Here is a 23779-nt window from a genome sequence, read left to right as displayed (position 1 = left end):
CCTTATTTTTCAAAGAGCGTGCATCGTGTATGCAGAGGGAAATTGTGCGTCTGAAGATTTTGAAGAATTGTTTTCTCATGAATTGTCAACCTATCCATTGGCGTTATTCGACGAATACGGTATGAGGAAAAATACGAAATCGGATTTATACGATTTTTTCGAAGAATGTGAAATCCGTTTAGATATTTCTAACTTTTATTACATAATAGAAGGAGGAATGCTATTACACAAGGTACCTTGGAAAATTGGGGATACATTTGACCAAATAACACACAAGTATGTTACATATTTAAAGTGTAATTATGGTGAAAATTGTACTATTGTTTTCGACGGATATGACGATTTAACGACTAAAGCGTTGGAAAGAAATTGCCGTTCAAGAAAATTCATATCTGTAGAATATACATTTAATAAGAATACCAAACTTTCTGCTGGAAAAATCAAATTTCTATAAAACACAAATAAAAAAAAAAATTTTTAAACATACTGAGCGACCAACTACAAAAGGATAATTATAATTGCATTGTTTGTGAAGGTGATGCTGGTAGAACAATTGCAGCTGAAGCTATCAAAATTGACTATTTTCCAGACAAGAAAGTAGCCGTTGTGTCAAAAGATATAGATGTCCTGATTATCTTAACAGCATTAGCAGGCTCAATAAGTGAAAATTATCAAACAAATGATATTAAATACCTTGATCAGCAAGAGATTTTCTTTGTAAAACCACGGAGTAGCAGCGGCACGGTACCAAGAAAAGTATTTTCAACAAAAAGTTTGGATAACCATTACGCAAATACAAAAAAACATGTACTTTTCGCCCACGCCTTCACAGGATGTGACACCACCTCGGCGTCCTTTAATCGTGGAAAAAAAAACTTTTTTGATCTTCTGAACAAGGACACGCAAGAATCAGAAAATTTACGCAACATCGCAGATTTATTCAAACAACGCATGGGTAACATTGAGAACATACTGGATGGTGGAATTGACTTCATATTAGCTTTATATAATTACAAATTGTCTGTTTCGGAATCAAATTTGCCAGTCGCACAAAGGATTTGCAAAGCACGGTACAATATTTAAAAAAAAAAGAATTACGAAAGTATGAAATTGGTTAGAAGGAAGTCGGTGAATATAGCGACGCTTCCACCAGCATTGGACAGTTTCAGAGAGCACTTGAAGCGTGTGTATTATCAAGTAAGATCTTGGATAAGTTTCATAAAAGGCGAGTTTTCCGCGTCAGATGCAACCAAATGGGGTTGGAAATTGCTCGATAGCACGCTTGTTCCAGTGAGGATGACAAAACCGCCTGCACCTCAAAAAATACTTGATGTGATTTTGTGTGGGTGTAAAAAAGGGTGTGACAGTAAGTGTGGCTGCAGAAAAGCAGGATTGCACTGCACGCCAAGTTGCAAATATTGCCAAGGAAGCAACTGTGGTAACTGCTTTACACCGGAAATTTTGGCTGCAACTGAAGACGACAAAGCAGAACAATCAACTGCAAACCAACAAGATAGTGATAACGAAGAGCAGATGAATCCTGGATCTTCAATTCTCGAGAATGATTCGGATTATGAATAAAAATATGTAAATATACCAATTTTTGTTAAAACACACTGATTTTTGTATTAAATAAATTAATTTTTATTATAAAGCACGAATTTTAACTAACCACTATTTATATTCCCGAAAATATTACAAATTTACGCAGAAAATATAATAATCCCTTTGCCAATACTCCCTCTGCCATTGTTGTGTAGAAAAAATTGAAATTTCAGCCGAAAATGGCCCGATTTGGGGCGTACGTAGCATAAATCGTATAATCTGACATCAGATTCGTTATCAGCGATCACAAATACCCCTTAGAGCACAGTTTGGATCATAAATACTCCGTTTGCCATTTTTGTATTGAAAAAATTGAAATTTCGGCCCAAAATGGTCCGATTTGGGGGGTAGGTAGCATAATTCGTGTAATCTGACATCAGATTCGTAATCAGCGATCGAAAATACCTACTAGATGAGAATTTTGGGCCAAAATAAGCGTTTTCAAAAAATTGTTTAGTCACCTCCGCGGTTGGGGCAGTTTTTTGGGGTACATATGCCCTTCGCTGGGTCCCTTTGCCCCCCCTCCCCATGACGAGGTTGAGTTGGCTGAATGTTCCTTAGGGTCCTACGAACACATTACAAAAAGTTTTATCAAAATCGGTGCTGTTCCCCAACTTTTTCACTATCGACACTAAATCCCGGTTTATTGACTGTACTATATATTACGTACGAGTTTGCAAAGGCTTCGATTTACAAACCGAGAGATTTACGGCACGAACCGAAGGCGAAAACTGTAACGAGGTTCGTAAGGAACCTTTTTGAACGAGTTTCGTATACTACTTTTCCGCCTGAAAACCCAAAATCAAGCGGCGAAGGTACTATTTTGAGGTTATAAGGCGGAAAAATAAATATTTTTTCTTGAAACTTTCAGAAATACCCAGTTTTGGTATACTGTAAACAAGGTTTAATTTTGAGGAAATTCGATGTAACTATTGATATGTTATTTTAGATTATATGTATGCTAGATACTTTTTTTAAAACGCTGCAACTTTAGAAGTTTTTAATCGTTTTTTATGTTTCTGGGCTCATTTTTTTGTGCCTAATTGTAGAACATTCACGTGTAATATATACTCCAAAAAGTCGCATATATATGGTGTTTATTGTAACTTTCAACATACCATAATTTTTAGGTAATATATCTCTTTCAACTTTTATTTTTTAGAAAATTAAAAAAAACATGTTAATCATTTTTCAAAATTATAAAAGATGGGCGAGAATTTTTCGTGCAAAAACCTAATTATGTGTATTTGGTTTAAAAAGCCAGCTGATCTTTTATTTAACCCTTTAACTTAGACGAGTAAAGAAAACTTAAAATATTTCCATTGTACAACTAATACTTTTTTATTTAATTTAAATTTCAAGATCAAAAATATATTATGTATACATAATAATAATATGAAAACTATACTTGAATTGTAAACATGCATTTGGAAAAATTCGTCTTTAAATATTTCAGTTAATCACATGATTTTAATCAAAAAATTATTTAATAATTCCGAAAAAATGGAAGATTTTTATATATAATTAAAACTGTATGTATCTTTTACACATTTCTGTATCATAAAAATTAAAATAACAAAAAGACAGTTTTAACTTATAGAAACATGTTAATCACGTTAGAGGCTTGTAACAAAGGTGCTCTATTAAGCAGGAGCACTGTGGGCAGTTTCCATAAATTAAAGCTTTGTCACATATGTATATAAAAACAAATATGCTGTTAGTGTTGCAAGTTCAATTAAGATTTTTTTTAAAAATTAAATATACATAAAAAGTACAGTGAAACGATCTGAAATTGGGTACAGGAAATTGTTATGGTAAAACGAACATACAGCTGTAGTTTCAACATTATTTTTTCAGAAAAATCTACATGATGAACGTCCTTAAGTATAATATCACATTATAAAAACTTTGACCTTGAGACTTGATTGTAGTTAAAGCAAATGATTTAACTAATGGAAACTGTTGTGCATGTAAAACAATATTCAGTAGATTTTAGAACCAGGTTAAATTTAGCTCATGCCCATCGCTGTATCTGTTTTCAAATTCTTAAGGAGGTCCGGGAGTATCATTCAAAGGGACGAGGAAGGAAGAGTCCCCTCTGCCCGAGCAGCGCGGCCCCTTTTACCGCGCACCCCCTCTTACACCCCACAAACTTAATATTTTCCTTAGGTTTAACGTTGGCATTGTTTAAAATGCACTATAACATACCTCTAAATTTTGCTCACCGAATAATTGAACAATAATTAACTTGTAAGTAGATTTTTTTTAATACCTTTGCATTTTTCAAAAAGTTTTGTCCATTGAAGCGAGACAAAGAGGTTACTTTCCACAAGAGCCTATGTTAATCACATGATTTTCGTTTGTATATTTCTTTAAAAATTGATCTATAACAAATATTTAAAAAATTCATATAAGTTCTACGTATTCTAGACTATCAAGAAAACTCTATATTGTTGTGATCTCTACATTTTATTATTACTCCTGAAGCTTCTTAAATGAAGTTGTTTTTTTTTTTTACTTAGTGTTAATTTTAAAACGAATCTTTCATGAAGTTTTGGTGATACTGTATTCAATCTACATGTTCGCTGGGTGCATGTGGTTGGAAGAGATAGGTGAAACGATCTAAGCACCTAAGGTGAGCACTTGGTGCAACTCGGATTCTAACGCTTGTACATTTGCTATTTATTTGTTAATTGTATTTTTTTTCTACTAAAACTAATTTTTAGCCATTTTTGATGTACTCAGCGAGATCAGCAACTTTGCAATCTACAACAGCTTTAGTCATTGATTACGGAACTTTGTTAAAAGTAACGAAAAACCTTTAAAATTATTCCCTTACATTTCAGGTTAGTAAAATAAGCGCGCGCGCGCGCGTGTGTATTGATAAAAGGTGACTTATTCGCACAATGATATATATGGGAGGGAAGGTTATTATGCGGTAACTCTTAACTTGTCTCATAATTACCTTCTCATGCGTGCAATTGTCCACATAAGTCAATTTTTTATCATATGCATGTATAGTCTCTTTTAATCATATGCATACATATACAGATTATTTTTCTATTGTAAAATTATTTTGCCATCACCACTACCACCGAGTACCAATCGGAAATTTGAGGAAAGAGCCTACTTACGCGATCTTTTTTCGACCCCGCACTTTACCACATGTTCCCGAGGTTGATCGAAGTCACACGAATAGCCGCTGCTGCTGTCGTGTACAAGAGCAAGCCTACCAACTCAATTCTCTTATGTTCCTGCATTTTGCGAACATTTCCGAGGTTGTCCGACATCAATCGGATAATTTTTTGTCTTTCTATAATAATGAAGTTATCTAGCTGCAACCGCAGAAGTAAAGCTCACCCAGGCAATCTCTGTACGCCCTCGCACTAACCCAAATATTTCCGAGGTTGGATGAAATCTGCATAGTCTTTGATACATACTTAACTCATTCCACCACTGCTGCCACCGACGCTGCCACCATTCACAAGAATCGGTAATTTGCGGGGGTACAGAGAGAGGTGGGTACAAGGGGCGCAAGGATAGGTATATTTGAATCAATTGTAAGATATTTTACTACCACCGTATACAAGAAGGAGTGTAACATAGAAATCAATTTAATAATGAGATTTGCTGTGTATAAACAATGTGGCAATTGTTGCTTGCGAAATTTTTACTAAAATATTATTTTGCATAAGGTATAGTTAATTGTGGATAGTTAAGGTTTAAGTTTTTTTACCTTTAGCAAAAAGTTAAAATAGTTTAAATATGTGCTTAACCAGAGAAGAAGGAATGAATTTCCTTTGTAGAATAACGAAAGAAGATTATGAAATGTCGCTTTGAATGGCATAAGATCATTTAAAATAATTTGCAAAAAATAGATAAGAACTGAGTTACAAATTGCTGATCAAGAAAGACTTGGAAAAACGTGCGTTAAATTTATGCACAAGTCAACCCTAACCATTTTAAATATAGGTTTTATTTGTTGCGATTGCATTGGACATATGCCAGTGCATTTCTTACAAGCGTCATAATTCTGTTTTATTAGTACTCCCCAAGTTAGGTATAGATTACATGTAAGGTTTAACATGACTCAAAGTGCATGACGTACGGAAATAGAGCAACGTGCAAAACACATGCACGGCCAACATTAGGTGCTCTAACCTCATCTTAGCTCTTTAATATGGTGTGGTCTTTCAAGCGTATAGTACATGTCTTTGGGCTTTTTTATTTTTTCATCCATTAAAATAATAGTTAATAATGTTTAGTGCAAAATATTTCTTAGTAAAGGCCTGATATGGATGCAATGAAGCATTTAAAAAGTCTTAATAAAGGGTACATGATAAAATCATAAGTCATTTGTAAAGACTTTGAAACAGACTTCCTACGGCCTTTTAAAGGCATTATCAAGGTTCTAACAGTAAGTAACCTACTGTTGTTGATTACTAAATCACTGTTGTTGTAAGTGCAGTATTAAAAGACATTCTACATGAAATCCACCTTAATGTCTGCACGGAATATTTATAAGATATATATTTTTTTTTTTTCATTTGTAATCATCAGTGTGTGTTCCACTATTAAAAATAAAAATAGAGCTTTGCTTCACATTTCTGGGATTTGAAATTAAAAAAAGAATTGTATAAATAACTAAACCTACCAATATCAAAAACATAAATTTGAAGTTCGTTAATAATGAAAAAAATCGATTTTCATAAAAAAATGTTTTAGTTCTTGCATATTCACTTAAATGATGACTAATTAAACGTTTTGTAAAAAAAACCAAAGAATTTTTTTGTAGATGGTCCAGGAGAATCAGGGACAACATTTTTTATGTAAAGTATTGATTTAATATTTTATTTCCAAAGAAAAACAATTTGTTAATGGCATGGACAGGTATTGAATCTATTAAGCTTTTTAAAGGGATGACCAGACATAGAAATTTTTATTTAACACTAGATTTGAATAATATTGAGCGTTTATTTTTAGAAATTAAATTTAAAAAAAAACAAATTCAATACAAATTTAGTAAATAATTTGGGATAAATCGTCTACAGTTCCTCGAACAGTTCTCGGAATAGTTAATACAACTTTACAAGTTTTATGTAATACAAAAGCTCATTTTTCAGGTGTATAACTGGTAAAAATTTGATGCAAAGTACTCAAAACAAAAATAACGTTGAACACCGGCAACATTTCTTCGTTACCTTTTAATTTGTACACATAGCAATTTTCTAGTTTGACATTTACTTGGACCATAGATAAATACCAAAGTCAAAGTTTCGATACTATTTGTATAGCCTTTGTTTTCTTATGGTCTATTATATGTATTTCTTAGTCAAGATGCAAAAATGAAAATAATATTTTTATACACATAGACTGAGAAAACAATTTAGAAATAAAAAATATTGTGTCGGATGAAACTTTTTTAAACACATTTTTTGAAACTGAATTATATTAAGCATTCGACTAATTTTGGATTCAGAAAAAAAACAAAAAAAAAAAAAAAAAAAAGTTACTATAAAAACCGCTGTTCCTTTTTTTAATTATAATACACTAAATGATATACTATAACTTTGAAACGGCTAACATGAGTTAAAAAAACGTAAATAAGTATAGCTTATTTGAAAATCATGATTTACTATCGTTATTTCGAATTGGAACATTTTTATTGGTAAGTATAAATATAAACATTTTTCGTTGACGAATTAAATTTTAGTCATTTGCTTTCACGACTGAAAATTGAGATTTAGTTATTTAGTCTCAACAATATTTTTACTTTTTATCATGCATGAAAAAACAATCATTATTGATAGCTATTAGTGTACTTCTTCTACAATTTTTCATGTCAGGGATAATTTGCTAAAAATCTCCCTCTTAAACAGCTTGTTTGTTTCCGAAATATATGGTTATATTACTTAAATCATGTCAAGTCCTGCTTATTTAATCTATGGCTTTTTTACTTATAAAAGCCTTATGTAACATTAAAAAATCAAATTTACGTCATTATTTTTTAGGAGATTACATCTCTAAAAATACGCTGTCTATATTTTTTAAGTCCAAAGGTAGATGAAAAATTTTATGACTATTCATTACATTTGGAAGACATACTGATGCCATGACAGTCCAAAGCCATTGATAACGATATTTTACCTTGTAAAATACTTTGATTAATGTTATGTAAAGAAATGTTTATCAAGGTTCTTCAAATCATTATTAAACTTAGGATACACTGAATTAATAGTGTATTTATAAAATGAAAATTCTTAAGTGTTATCGTTTAGTGCTCGATAAATACCCGCCAAGTGCTCGATAAGTACCCGCCAAGTGCTAGTTAAGTCCTGCCAAATGCCCGTTAAGTACCCGCCAAGTGCCCCCGGGTGGGGTTTTTGCTAGTTTCTCCATACCGAGCGCTTCCCCGGGTGGCGGATAGGGCATCCTCTTAAAATAAGAGGTGACGATGGGCAGCTGGGGTGGTTTCTGTGGTGGTGGTCGGGGGCGTGGATCGGGGGGCGTGTGTGGCGTTGGCGTGTGTATCTGCGGCGATGTGGACGGGGGACTAGTGCCCCATGCCTCCATCGGTATGGATGCATGGGCCGGCTCTGCTTGTGCTCCTTGTTCTTCGCTTTTTGCTGCTTCCGTGGGTGGCACTCCATTGCTTGATGCGGGCCAACAAAAACTAGCACCCGTCGTGTATAGGAGTAAGCGGGGGTTAAAACATTCTTCTCAGATACATGCATCACACACTCTTACTAAACAAACACAGGGACACTTACGGATTGTTCTGGGTTGCGTGTGGCGGGTCCTTTTCCGGGCTTGCGTTGGGGGCCTGGCGACGGGTAAAGCCGGATGATGAGGCTTGGGTAAGTCTGAGTAACCACATCTGATATGGCTGTACGCCTCATGAACAAAAAAGACGTGGTGGGCTGACTAATCTAGGCTTACTACCACTGAGGAGGCTATTTAGCGGCACCTTAGTGCCTTACGCCAGACCGTTTTGTTGGGTTGTCTGCGCGGTCGTGGGACTGTACACCTGCCGCTCGTCTAGCTGGGATGACCGTTGTGTACCAACAAATACATACATTACACACGAACACCATTCTTACACTTGTTACTCAACGCCAGGGCAGCCTCCATGGGTGGGACTGAGGGAGAGTGGCGACTCCCGGCCGGCCCGAGCAAGTAGTGGTCTTCTCTGGTGACAGAGAGGGCTGCTGCCCTGGTTTAAACCCTTTCCAAATACTTATTTCTAGAAAAAAGGGTAGTGCTGGCCTTCGCGGGTCAGTACGATACTAAAAAGATGCCACAATGAAAAACGTCAATGCAAAACAAGTACCCCAGGCGGTAACCTCTCTGAGGGAATCCGCCGGCAGTTCCGATCCGGTGAAAGCCCGGGTGACTGACGCAGGCCCCACGGATTCTGGGGGGGGGGCCACAAAGACGTGTCTCATGGCCAACAGGGACTGCTAAATGTTCCATGGCCTTTCCTTACAGACAAAGGACGAAGAGAAAGCCTGTCGAGTATAGGCACTAACGACACCGAGGTTAGCAACGTGTCGGTATTTAGCAACCAGACAAGGGAGGAGCTTGCCTCTTTAGAAGAAATGTCGCTATGCTCAGAGTAGAGCGGCAGCAGGTTGCTGATAAAGTCAAATCAGCAACGGAAGACATTACAGAGACGCTACAAATGATTAATGATAAGTACGGCAACACAGCGAATGCTGTTAAAAATGGGCTTAAAGCCGCGCTTAAGCATCTTCAGGAGGCAGAGGTGCTGAGAAAAGGCTGTCTTACTGAAGAAGATTTGTATACCGACGCCTGAAAGTCGTCATTTGAATCCCTGCAGTGGAGGGAACAAAGGCGAGATAATTTTCGACGACATATACAAAAAAAAACCCTGAATACTGCCCTAAAAGAAGTAGAACAAAGTAAAAGACACAGGAGCCCATCGGACAGCCCTGAAAAACACCAGCAAACCATGCCTCCAAAGAAAAAGAAAACAGGCAATGGCAAACAAGAAGAAATTCTTCCGAAGGAAAAAACAAGTCAGTATAAAAAAGTGGATGCGACAACAACAGTAGTAGTGAAGATAGCCGAAGGGCAGACCTTTGCAAAGGTGCTAAGGACGATGAAGGCGAACTTTGACCCTGATAAGGCTAATGTGGCAGTCTAAAGTGTTGTCACTACTAGAAAAGGAGACATACTTATTAAGGCCAAAGGTGTCGAGAATGCTACTGCATTCTCACAGCAAATTGAAAAGTCGGTAGCCAGGCAGGGTACTGTCCAAATTAGCAACAGAAAAGTGACATTAGAGGTCCGAGACCTGGATGCCATTGTAGAGGAAGATAAGTTCAAAGAGGCTTTTGCTAGGACTTTTGGACATCAGAGCCAGGAGCCAGGAGAAGCTCTCTCAAAGCCAAATGCCAGGGGACAGAGGCTGGCGTTGATAAAGGTGGACGAAGCAACTGCCAGACAAGTAGAAAAGGAAGGCAGGTTACGAGTTGGTTTTGTAAGCTGCCGAATTCGAAGAAGAATTGAAGTAACAAGATATTACAAATGCCTGGGATATGGACACGTCTCAGGCAACTGTAAAGAAGATAGAAGATCCAAGCTTTGCTTCCGGTGTGGAAGCTCAAACCACCCGAAGAAAGAGTGTCCAGGCCCAGCACGGTGCTTCCTTTGCCCAACAACGGACAACAAGCACAAAGCAGGCAGCGGGAGCTGCCCTTTATTTAGAAGAGCTCTAAAAGAGGCCAGAGATAAGGCTCAAGCAGGATCAAAATGAGGCAAAATGCCTTGAGTTGAAAGACAGGCTTATGTGGACCCACGCTGCGCTGGGTACTTTTAACCCATCAGCAAGGAGAAGCATTAAGCTTATAGTGGTGCTGGTTGAGTAGGCGGCCTACTATGAAGCGCTAGACAAGGTGCTGGTCCTCAGGGACCCCGAGTCCTTTTCAGGACTCGAGAGCATCAGCACCTCTAGAAAATGGTGGCGAGTTAGCTCGTTAATGCTGTGAGACGCGATGGTCTCCCTGGTGGCTCCACCCTGAAGTAATGCTAACGCGGTTCCGGGGTGGATCAAAAGCCACGCGGCATGAGGGGGTGTTTAGTGGGTATGGGTGGTCTAATAAAAAAAATCCAACGAGTCCCACACTACCGCTGTCCCTGCGGTGTGCCTTAATGAATTTCCCCTCCCTCCACAAAAAAAAAAAAAAAAAAAAAAAAAAAACCCGCCAAGTGCCCAGGAGGTAACAGCCCAATGCCGATCGAGTACTAGTCTAGTACCTGACCAGTGGCCATCAAGTGTCTGGGAAGTGCCATCCAAGTTTCTACTAATTAGAAGCCAACTGAGGACTCATAATGTAATGGTTTTGATCTATTGTGCTCCTGTTTTATTGGGGCCAAAATTTAACTGAAGTAACGTTTTGGCAAAGTACTGGTATAGCTTGAGACTACTCCAAGTATCTGTTATCTGCGCCCCTTATCACTAGTATACACTTTACAAAAAGTTGCGTCAAATTGTCTTAGAAAATAGCGATTATAGAAATCTTCAGTCGCTCTGCTTGCGTAAGTATCAAACGTTTTTGTGGTGTGTTAGTTAGCAGTAATTACAAGTTTTTCAACACAAAGTAAATATTAAAGTGAATATGAACGGTAATGTGTTTTTTTTTGTACTATAATTAAGGTTTGTGCACTGACAAAATATTTTATGCTGTGATAGTAGTAAATACCAATGACTTTGCGCTTTGCAACAAAATTAGCTCATTACTTCTAGGTCGCTAGAGCCATACTGCTGCACAACTTACTAGCAAATAACTCGTTGCTATGCAGTTGTTTATTTTCAGCAAACCACACTCTGTCAGCCCACGCTACTAAACACTAGTTCCAAATGAGCCAAAATTAAACAATCTTGTAACGGGCCTTATTCAAAAATAAATTGTATTTTGTGTATTATACTATTTTCCCAAAGTGATAATTTTGTTTCAATAAAAAGAAATTGATTCTGCAGGGGAAAAAATATAGAAATAGTACACAACAACTAAATATACACAAAAAATGATACCTTTCTATATTTTGTTATTCTTCGTCGTCTGTTTTTTTAAGGAATTCCATCATTATTCGAAAAGCTGAGCTAATGCATTTAGGTTCAAATCTATGGTGAAATAACACTCAACGAATTTACAGATAAAATATTAAGACATGTTACATAGTAAAATAAATAGTAACTCATTTACAATGTAAAATCTTTACAGAGGTCTTATACAGAATTTTCAATTCTGTTTGTTTAAGTTGTTTGTTTTTTTTTTCGGCCAACGTCGGGCCACATGTGACAAAAACAGATAAAATACAGGTAAAAGAATTCACTTTTTAACGAAGTCTCAGATTTTGGAGGTTGTTTAGCGAATACGCTATGAGTTCGCATTACTTAAGTTAATTGGTAAAAATGATATAGGAAAATATCGTAACGACATCAACCACTGTGACTTGCAGAAACTGGTTTTTTAGTTTACTTCGTGTGATCTTCCGGATTCGCTGAAAATCGATGTGCTGTCTAGATATCGTGGTCAAGGAGACCCTGTTGCCAACGCTGGCGACTCAGTTATTTATTCTCACCTCCAGTACTAAACCCTGGTACCTCTGAATTTGGATACCAGTGTCTTGAGCAAACACGGGTGCTGGCTTCCAACAAATCGACCAGGCAAGATGTCGGCAGACAAAGACCTTTGTCTAGGTATAGATAAGTAGGAGCTTGATCTACCGTATCTTCCAAGCAACAACAACGATTAAGTCCTTTGCTTCCGGCAAGAAGACTCGGATAATCAAATGTTTTAGTGGGAAAGCATACGAGGCTACGCCTCCTTTGACGAGACACATTCGCACATTACCGTTCATGTATATCACCTTACTGCCTTACAAATGTGTGTCAATAATTATTTATAATGTAAATATAAATTGCATATGATAAGTCTAATTAATCAAAACGATAGGGGAAGTGTCTCTTCACAGTTTTATAGGGCTCTGTGAGGTGATTTATCAAAATGAAAGGGGGATACTTTCATGTTTTTTATTATTACATAAGAAAAAATAATTTTGATTTATGGATGTATTAGACTCTTGTTATGAAAAGACACATAAGAATTAAAGTTTTATACGTAATTTAATGATATTATTAATTAAAAAAATTTTAGCGCACCAGGAGTTACATATAGACAAGTAAATTGAGATCAAATTATTATGAACGAGTTTAGATTATATTGTAGAGTGTAACACGGAGTGTAACACATAATAAACACTTTTGTATGTATAGTATATATAATCGCTTTCTGTATGTTCAAGCTATTAGAACTTACACAAGTAGTATTGAAACGTATAGATCACATCATATGCAAAACATTGTTTGCTATTAAGATGTTTTTTTGGCATCGTATTTATTTTGATTTTATTAGTAGACCAAAAAAAAGTATATTCTTATGCAATAGTTAATCAATTAAAATTTTGTAAGTACAGTAAAGAAAAATGTTATGCATTCGTTTAGCTGTTAAAACATAGTTAAGAATATAATATCTATTCTAATAAAAATATATGATAAGTTAAATTCCTTTAGTGGACATTTAACAAGATCCTACTCGTATCAGTTGATCAATGAACAACAAGCCACTGTTGAAATTTACTGTTAAACTATTGTGTCAGGAAATATTATCATCGAAGACTTCTAGACATTAGACGATCTCTTGTTACAAAAAAAATATGATAATAGGTTCCGACAAAGTATGAAAAGAAAAAGGAATTTTTCGAGTTATTTTTAGTGAGTTTAGCGTAGTTGTATTTAAAATTGAGAAGTCAGTATTTTGTGTCAGTTTCTATGTTACAATAAACAATTTCAGAAGCATCAATGCTTCATAGTAAATCAAACGGAATTTTGAAACAAAAAGTAATAGAAAAGTTAGGAGAAGAATTCGATTCACCTTATATTGACGGAATAGTTGAGGAGGCATTTTCTTATGGTTTATTTAGCGATATCGACTCTGAATTAAGTACAGATAGTAAACAAAAACATTTTTATCAATACAACTTCAATTTTATCAAACCTCAATCAATACTATTAAACAATAATGCAGGGAAAGAACAAAAGTTTTTTTTAAAGCTTTGCTGTTTAACAAAATTTAAAATCAATCAACGAAGATAAATCAGTTTCAAGCGAACTAGACCAGAAGCCCACGAATAAGACAAAGGATGTTTTGTCCAATTTCACAGATGGAGATTATTACAAAAATAACGAATTCATCACATATAATCCGAATACTTTCAAAGTTATCCTTTATCAAGTCTGCTTGAAAATTGTACATCCAATTCGTGTGGTAAAAAAAAGCACAAAATTTTAGTTGTTAAATTGAAAAATATTTTTAGTTACGCACGCTCGCAAACCATTAACATAAAACTTGTAGGGTTGTATTAAGAACAATATTTTGATCACAATGCAGTACACGAAAAAATAGTTCATTTTCTTGCTTTGGAGAACGAAAGTATTGTTACTGCAAATGACATTAAAAAGGTTCTATATCGTTTATTGTCAGCAACAACCTTGTAAGTCATAGATTGGGAGATTTTACTGAGAATTTTAGTACCACACCGTATTTTTGCAGATACTGCTTGGTAACGAGAAAAGAATTCTTTAAAGGTAGTAAAATTTTTCAAACCTATGCTAGGCGAAGTGTTGCTTCTTACGCAGATGCCTTGAAACGCATGGAAAACAATGATTCCGCTCATACAGAAATAAAGTTTAATTCAGCATTTAATAGGCTAAAATATAATTTCGTACGTAATCCTGCACTAAGTTATGTAGTGTTGGAAAAAGTGTTATAAATGTGATAAAAATAACTATATTTTATAGGAAAGCTGAGATATACTCGCCATATTATAAAAATTATACATTTGTATTATATTGCGCAGGAAATGTATACGCAACTAACAGAAAATTTAGATGTATAGTTTTTACGTATACGGATTTTCTTTTCTAAGAGTGGTTTTCCTCCATGTATCGCTCATGATCTTTTAGAATATATTCTCACATATGACTTGAAGTTGTGCATAGACAAATTGATTTTTTTTAAATGGTTTACGTTGAAACAATTGAACTTTCTTGTTGACAATTTTAGATATTTCTCGGAAGATTCACAAGATCAACCGAGCACGGTAACCAAGCAAAGCAAAAAAATTACTGGAGGAGCGTGGCAACTTTTTAATTTTTTAAGACTGTTTCCTCGTATGATGTTAGACAAAACAGTAGATGAAGACGACTATATTTGGCATGGTGTTATTTTGTTAAAAGAAATTGTAGAAATTGTTTTTGCTCACTAAATACATAAAAGTTTATTGCTTTACCTGCAACATTTATGAAGCCAATATTTAAATTTTCAACAAAATTCTTTTCAAGTAAAATTACGCCCATCAAAATAGCGTTACCTACATCATTATCCTGGACTTATTTTACAGACGATTGTGAAAGTCTGGACGTTACAGCTCGAAAGCAAACATGGATACTTCGAGCGAGCTATTTAATTTTCCAAAAAAATTTGTCAACATTCCTAAATGTTCAAGTACAAAACAGGAACTGAACCAAAGCCTGTTACGACTCAGAGCAGATATACATTCTAAAATAAAGTATAAAGGATTATCTTCTTTTAAAACTAACAAGAACAATAGTGATATTCAAAAATCTGTGAAATAAGCAGATTTACTTAGAAATATTCAAGAAGGTACTGAAGTGATAATTGAAGGTTACTAATATCAAAAATGATGCAGGCTTTTGCTATCACAAGATAGTAATTAATGTTGCAAAAGTTAAGAGAGACTTTTATTTTTCTTAATAAAGAGTAATTAAAGTATTTTGGTTGTTGTTATAAAAATAATTAGTCAATTTACCCTATGACACTGGGATACCGTTAAGCTGCCTCAGGTAGGCTAGGTGAGTAGGGAAAAGAGGAAAAATAGGGAAAAGGGCGATAGGGCATAGGTAGGCTAGGACAGGAGGAGGAGGGGAGCAGGAGGAAAACCGCTAGTGAGGCCAGATTAGCTTAGGCCTGCGAGAGCGAGAAGTTTTTGTCCCCATGTTTCGTTTTGTTGTTATTGTTGTTGGGATTGCACTTTTTGCTGTCCCCGGCGTTTTCTTGGTGCAACGTCTCGGTGCAGTGGTTGCAGTTATTTTTGTTCCTGTGTTGAGATAGTCGTGAGAAGCGATGACACCTGTAGCTGTGATAACTTGGTCTCGGCGGTGTCTCGACGAACGAGACCTGCACATCATTTTATAGAAAGTGTCGTAGAAGGTATCCAGGAAACACAGGCCCAAACCAGAAAAAAATTTTTCCCCGTCCATCCAAATTGCGCCCGACCCATAACAACACCTTCATTGAAAGCTTACAAAGTAAGCAGAAACAGTTATGCATATGTACGCGTATCAATTGACACAGTTATTCACTTAACGCCAATGTACGGGTACATAATGAATAATAAAATTTGTCTCAAGCCTTATTGCGGTTTTGCAGCATATGCCTTAAAGGGTAGTACTTAAAACGGATACGTTGATGATACGACGTCCGTATTAGTATGAAGCTAAAACTAGCCGCTTCTCCTACCCACGTGACAGTCGCAATACCACACAACTATAAAGAGAGTTTAACTCCAACTGAAAGCCGTTTAATTGATCAATACAATACTATGACATATAAATAACGTAGAAATACTCTTATTTTGCCATAAACAGTTAGTTAGTTTGCATAAAAGGCTAATTTGAGGAAATTTGTCATACTTAGCATTTAAAGATTTCAAAACAATATTACTGCAACAAAAAAAATGCAAACGATCATGATTAAATGTATCTAATTTTATATTCAACAACTTTTGCAAGGGTACACTCCTCCTCCATTCTGCAATAAATAATTAATTTATCAGCTTCTATCACAGATTTTCCTGAACTTTATAAAGTTTTCCACATTTCTAAGATTAGAAACCTTATACTTGAACAAAAAAAGTCATACACAATCATAATAACAATTACTGACTGTTGTCTATTAACTTGTAGAAGGGTACACCCCTTCATTTTGCTATAAATATTTAGTTTATTAGCATCCATCGTAGATTATCGTGAAACTCATGAAGTATTTCAGCTTTCTAAGATTAGGAACCATATCCTTAAACAAAATACAATATATACAATCATAATAACACGTATCTAATGTTATTAAGCAAATTTTGCGAGGATACATACCTCCATTTTGCAATAAATAATTAGTTGATCAGCATCCATCACAGATTTTCGTGAAACTTAATAATTTTTTTTTCATATTTAGGATCAAATACACTATTACTGCACCAAATCATACGTATGTTCCATCGTGCCATCATATTTTATACAGTTTAAGAACTTTTACGAGGATGTATCCTCTATAATGCAATAAATTATCATTCAATTCGATAAATTTTTTCTATTTAGTTAAATTTAAAATTCTTTGTGTTACAAATTCCAAACGATATTTAACCATTACGGTGTTTGTTGAACGTGCCGTTCTGCTCCCAATTGTTTCCATGATTTCTTGAGGTTTTGTGCATAAGCACACGATCAGTAAGAGCTAATTTAGGAGTGAGAATAAAAACTCCAAAGTCAGGTGTTAGTTTGAGCAACGTTTCGTTGGTCTTAACGCCAACCTCATCAGGCTCAGTCTATATCGTTCAGACGATCGTTACAGACTGTAACTAACGTTGCTCAAACTAACACCTGACTTTGGAGTTTTTATTCTCACTCCTAAATTAGCTCTTACTGATCGTGTGCTTATGCACAAAACCTCAAGAGATATTTAACCATATCTAAAATATACACTTTCTTCGTAACACGCACCAAATGCTGCCGAGAACTATTGCGGTAGTACAGTTACTATTTTGCAGCAAACAGTCAATTAAACATTTTAAATTTGGCTAATCTTCGCTGAATTTACATGTATTTTATGGATTTGAATCAATATTGGAGCCTAAATGCAATACATGCTTTATTTATTTTACGTACCTTATGTCTTTCAATGATTTGTACCAGTCATCACTGTTATGCGTTGAGAAATATATTTTTAGATGTTTAGCAAAAATTATTGATAGTTTCTGTTTAATCAAGTAAAAAATTTTTTTTTCCATTTCAGGTTTCGAAAATCGACAATTCTTTCAACAGGCTGCGTGATTATTTTACGCTTTAAGAAAGTGGTTTAATTAAAATATGTGAGTGTAGTTTAGAAAATTATAGGTTGACTTATGGAATACACAAAAAATATTTCTTTACTTAAAAAACATTACGAGCCTCTGTAAAAACGAATGACACTATTAATTAGTGGCCTTACGCATCTTGCACAACATGGTGTTACATACAATGATAATAATTATACATACCAGTTGCATATTCTTACTAAAAATATACATAACGCCTAATCCTGTAATAGCAATTTCTTTACATTACATTAGGAATATGGTAAATAATTTTATATGCTTTATTTGTTTAAGTACAAGATTCCTAATCTTAGAAATGTAAAAAATTTGATAAATTTTACAAAAATCTACAATAGTAGCTTAAAAACTAATTATTTATTGCAAAATTGAGGGGTGTACCCATGCCAAAATTTGTATTAAAAAAATTATACTGAAACAAACTATTAAATTTTTTTTTTTATGGAACTCATTCCAAATTTTAAAATTAGAAATCAATGTTTGTTCTAACTATAAAGATTTTTCAAAATTATTATTTAAAATTGGGAAAGGTAAAATAAAAACTTTTAACACTTCTAAAAATCGGATCTCAAATGATGTATGTTCTCAAATATTTTTTAATATCTACAATTGTTATATGAATAGTGTTATACTTACATAGCACAACAAGAACACCTCTTATTTGGATCATAGAATTCTTAAAAAATTAACTGGTGAAATTAAAACTTACTATAGTATAGATAACGCAATTTATAAAGGGATTGATAAATTAGATGATAATATTTATATAAATTTTCCCGTAGAAATTTTAAACAATATTTGTGAAGGCTTGCCACCTCATGAATTTAAATTAAAAATAGGTACAATGGTGCAATGCTATATGTAATTATAATTCTTATACTTCATTCTGTTCAAGTGTATGGTTTCCAATTTTGGAAACGTGAAAAACGTAATGAAATATAACAAAAATCTACGATAAAAGCAGATGAACTAATTATTTATTGCAAAATGGAGGGGTGTACCCTCGCAAAAGTTAGTAGACAACTTTAGGAATATGTTATTGTAATAGTATACATTTAATTTTGTTTAAGTATAAGGTTTCTATTATTAGAAGTGTGAAAAAAACTTGATAAATTTTAGGAAAATCTACGATAGAAGCTTACAAACTAATTATGTAATGCAAAAAAGAGGAGTGTACCCCCACAAAAGTTAATTAACACATTAGGTTTATGTTATTATATTTGGTTATATTTTATGTGGTCTAAGTAAATAGTTCACAATTTTCAAAATGTAAAAAACTTGATAAATTTCATGCAAATCTACGATAGACGCCGATAAACTAATTATTTATTGCAAAATGGAAAGGTGTACCCTTGCAAAAGTTGTTAGACATAAAATAAGATACATCTAATCATGATCGTTTACATTTTTTTTGTCGCAGTAATATTGTTCTGGAATCTTTAAATGCTAAGTATGAAAAATTTCTTAATATTGGCCTTTTATGCAGATTAACTAACTGTTTATGGCAAAACAAGAATATTTAGTTATTTCCACGTTATTTATTTATTTATTTAATTTTTTTTTTTTTTTGACCCGGTTACCACAACAGCCCACTAGCCTAGTCACTGGGGCAACTCACTCACCAACTATGTATGGGGGTTTATTGTCGCACCCATTTTAAACTTTTTCTACTGATATCATACCTAATTTCATGGGCACAGTGTGAGTATCTCCAGTGGAACACCTTGCCAGTTAAACTGACACTCTCTGCACCAACGGTGCATTGGGTCTACTCACCACTGTGTAGCCTTTCTCTGGAGAGGACTCCATAATATTCCAGGACGTCTACTCCTCGCCGGTTAAGCCGGCGCTTTCTGACGAAGCATCGGACCCAGGCTAATTAGCATCCCCGAAGAAGCCCCATGTTCCAAGGACCACTTCTCGCCGGTAAAGCCGGCGATCTCTGCCTAACGCCTGGCATCGGATCCGCTAATCTCTACCTATAGCCCTAACACTGTTTCGCATTCACCCAGGCCTGAAGACTTGTGAGGCAAAAAAAAAACCCTGAAATCACTCTGAAGAAAAATTATACGGAAAAACCCCTCCCCGAAACAGCCGGGGTTACATAGGAACTTTTCTCGATGAAAACAGTTTTTAAAAAAATCTGCGTTCACCGGGAATCGAACCCACGACCCCTAGAATAGCGTTGTATCGATGACAAGCACGCTTACCACTGAGCCAACGCCGCTCCTTCCCACGTTATTTATATGTTATAGTATTGTATTGATCAATTAAACGGCTTTCAGTTGGATTTAAACTCTCTTTATAGTTGTGCGATATTGTGACCGTCAGGCTGCTGGGAGAAGCGGCTAATTTCAGCTTCATCGTATTATTGAGTGTATTCCAAAAGGATTATCTAAGAAAACAAAAGTAAAATTCAGTAATTAAGAGTTTAAATTTTCGAGTAACGACGTATTCTTGTTGCAATCTTTTTACATGACGCTTCCTTCAATTAATTGTTTAAATCGCAAACCTAGTTACATTGAGCATTTTGAAAAATTAAGTGATACAAAACATGTGGATGATTTTTGTTTAAATAAATAAAACTAATTCTTATTGTTTCAACAAATAGTGGTCTATTACAGAAAAATACATTGTTATGTACAGAAAATTTTGTTTTTATTGACAGTATTATGCTTTGTAAGACAATTGATTTTAATAGTAATCATGTTAAAAGTCACAACGTGCAATGAACTAAAATGAAGTGGATTAGTAAAAATGTAGTTGATAATTAAAAAACAAAATATTCATGTAAAAATTATGTTATCTTGTACCTAAAGTTAACGTTAAATAAAAAAAAGTTAAGGCACGATATTGCGTATATGCGCATAATCCTGTTTTTATTATTTAATTTTTTGTTATTGAGCTTTTTTAAAATTTCATGACACTGTCCGAGTTTTTTACCTGACGAAGCGTTACAAATATGTATTTTTTACTAATTTTTTTATTTATTTTTTGCTGAGCCATCATTTTTTAATGTAAATAAAAGAACAGTGCAGCTACAAAATTTTCACAATAATATTCCTAATTCGTAGCATAAATTATAATTTGATAATTTAGCTATTTAAAAAAATGTAATCTTGAAATAACAGAGTACTAAACTTGATAATAATAATGGCCACGGAACAATTTTTTCAATGATTACATTTTTTTGCATATAATTATGACGTGTGACAATTATTTCACAGCTCACAATAGCCTCCGTAACACATTATACATATTTACAATATTTAAAATAATAATGCCTTTTTCGAAGAATGGTATGATTTGTGTTTTTTTCAGTAAAAATAAAGTTTTTTTGGAAAGCTGACTAAAAAAATACATCGAAAATCCTATTTGTAACATATTTTGAGGATAGGAATAAGACCGAGAAAATGAGCTAAAAATAGTGATTTTTAGTGCTCACACAGCAGGCCTGTGACGTATCATGTGAAACGCCTCACGTGAGATATTTACTTTAATTAAATTCTTACTACAATTAACAGTTACTTAATTGATACAAAGTTTAGCTTTGTTTTTCTGAATTTTGTATAGGTTGTAGTTCAAATAAGTACTCTCTTTAGAACAGTATGACTCGTAAGAAATGAACTTGATAGTTTAATTTAAAATTTTTTTTCAATTCACAGGCTCTTTGCAGAAAAATTTTGTTTCATAAAACTCTTTAAATGTTAAAATCATAGTAAAAGCTGATCCAAGAAGATGATCGGAAGTAAAAATTTATCATTTTACATCAAAGCAGAAAAAAAAAACAAAAGTACCTACATTTAGATACAAATATTCAACAATTTTCAAATATATGTTCGTAGGATATCTATAGTTTATTAATAACATTAGACCTAATCCACTACATTAACGTACTACATTAACCTGCTATTTCCAAAAAATTTTGCTTAGGCACATATAATCTTCGTTTTTGATTCTCAAATCAGGACACATTGTCAAATTAGCGATTCCAGGTGCACACTTTCTTAAAATACAATCCTTTTCTTGTGAGTCTATGTCTTGGGAGAGTAATTTTCACAGCTAAACAAATACTCTGGTTTGTCTTTAATGCAACTTTTCTCAAAGTGTAATGAACATGTACTAGTTACAAAATTAGGATTCATGCATTTAACGATTTCAGGAAAATTTGAAGAAAATTTTTCTAACTTCTACGTAATCAAAAATAAAAACTACTGTTTACAAGGAATATATTCAAATGTAATATTTTTTTACGTGTTGTATTAACACTAACTTACAATTAAAATTTAATGAAACAAATATTAAATTATAGTCAAAAAAGAATTCATAAATTATGTTATATTGAACGTTGATTTAAAATAATCTTTAATAAGAGTACCTTAATAGTATATTACGCGTGTAAAAAACTATACTAGAGAGTGCTCTCAATTGCGGGTATTGCAACCTGTAAATATTCTCTTCTCACAGGCTAAAAAAGTTTTTACATTACACCTAGCTTACCTTACCCAAAAATAATTTTTATAAAGAACTAGCAGCTCCTCCCCCTGTCGTAGCTTCGCCCGAGACTCACTAAATGGAACACGGTAGTATGTTAACATGTAATGTGAAAAGTTTTCAGTCAAAAAAAATTTTACACCTATTTCTGACTCTTCTCAGAATAAAAATCTTCTTATAAGAAACATATTTGTTGAGAATCCTTACAGTTTGTTTGGTCAAGTAAAAAGCTGTGAAAAGTGAAAAAAATATAATAATGCTAAGAAGTACCGTGCGTTTCTTATGCCATGATATAATCGTTGGCCCTGAAAAGCCGTTGATTTGCAGTTTATACCGTATAATCTATGAACACGGCTATTTTTTAAAGCTGTTATGATTAAAAACTCCCAAAATATATATTTTAAAAATAAATTTTTTTTCTCTTATCTCACAACTTTATGACCAGAGCAAAAAAGTCCTGGAGCTTAATCTCAACATTTTTCATTGCCAAAAAATACAAATACATATACTACTTATTTAAAAGGACTTGGTTAGTGACCGCGGGAGTGTATGGACGCGTGCGTTCTCGTCTCTTGCTGTTTGGCGTGATTTTGCGGATTTTATTTGTAATCGAGCGGAGTGCGAGTGGTTTTTTAGATAAAGTGAGGTCAGGGCATCCGAGTGTGCTAATAGTTTTTGTATTGCGAGCGTTTTCTTTGTGTGTGTATAGACGAGGAAAAGTTGGTTAGTGATTTGAAGGTTAGGTTGGTGGAGTAAGAGGGATTGTGCGTGTCGCGAACGCACGTGGTCAAGCCGGTGGTGGGCTGCGAGAGGATAGATATGTCAGGAAAACAGAATGAGAAGGGCGAAAAAAAGGATTGCACGGTTAAAAGCAATGAGAGAGGTGTAAAAGGGGTACTAGCAGCAAAGAGTGGAAGCGGAACGATCAGTGCACCGTATACGAGGACGAATGCAAAGCTGGCATCAAGTACGGTGATTAATAAAGGACAGAGTGGGGTTGGGCAATCTACAATCGAGGATAGTATTGCAAAGATGGTTAAATTTAATGCGAAAGAAAAAATCGTAGAGTGTTCAGGTTGTATGGCTTTGAGGGAGAGTCTGTTAGAGATAGAAGAGAAGTTAGCTAACGAGAGAGAGGCGAGGGCAGATGAGATAGGTAAATTGAAGTGTACGGTAGAGTCGGAGCTTAGAAAAGTTAGGATGGAGAGCGTGGCGTTAGAGAAGAGTAAGGTCGACGTGAAGGCATTGGAATTGATATTAAAAGAAAAAGTAGAGTCACTCGAGAAGGAAATGTCGGATTTTACTAGTAAAGTGAAAGCTAAATTAAACAAATTTCAAAGTGGGGTCGATAAGGTAGGGCAGGTGGTAAATATATCATCAGGGGAGGAGGTAGACAGCGCGTTGAACGGTAGTGGTAGATCGG

At 34.5% G+C, this 23779-nt stretch overlaps 1 protein-coding gene across 3 annotated transcripts in view; it reads right to left on the bottom strand.

Annotated features, from left to right (window-relative positions):
* lig (ubiquitin-associated protein-like lingerer) overlaps nt 1–23779 on the bottom strand; it is a 543185-nt gene that overhangs the window by 502003 nt on the left and 17403 nt on the right. The gene's annotated exons all lie outside the window — the stretch shown is intronic.

The sequence above is a fragment of the Copidosoma floridanum genome, unplaced genomic scaffold (assembly GCF_036245765.1).
Source record: "Copidosoma floridanum isolate Cflo_tuat_1 unplaced genomic scaffold, Cflo_Japanese_pri ptg000011l, whole genome shotgun sequence".
Taxonomy (NCBI): Eukaryota; Metazoa; Arthropoda; class Insecta; order Hymenoptera; family Encyrtidae; genus Copidosoma; species Copidosoma floridanum.
The sequence above is the reverse complement of the archived record's forward strand: the minus strand, read 5'-3'. Positions and strand labels throughout refer to the sequence as shown.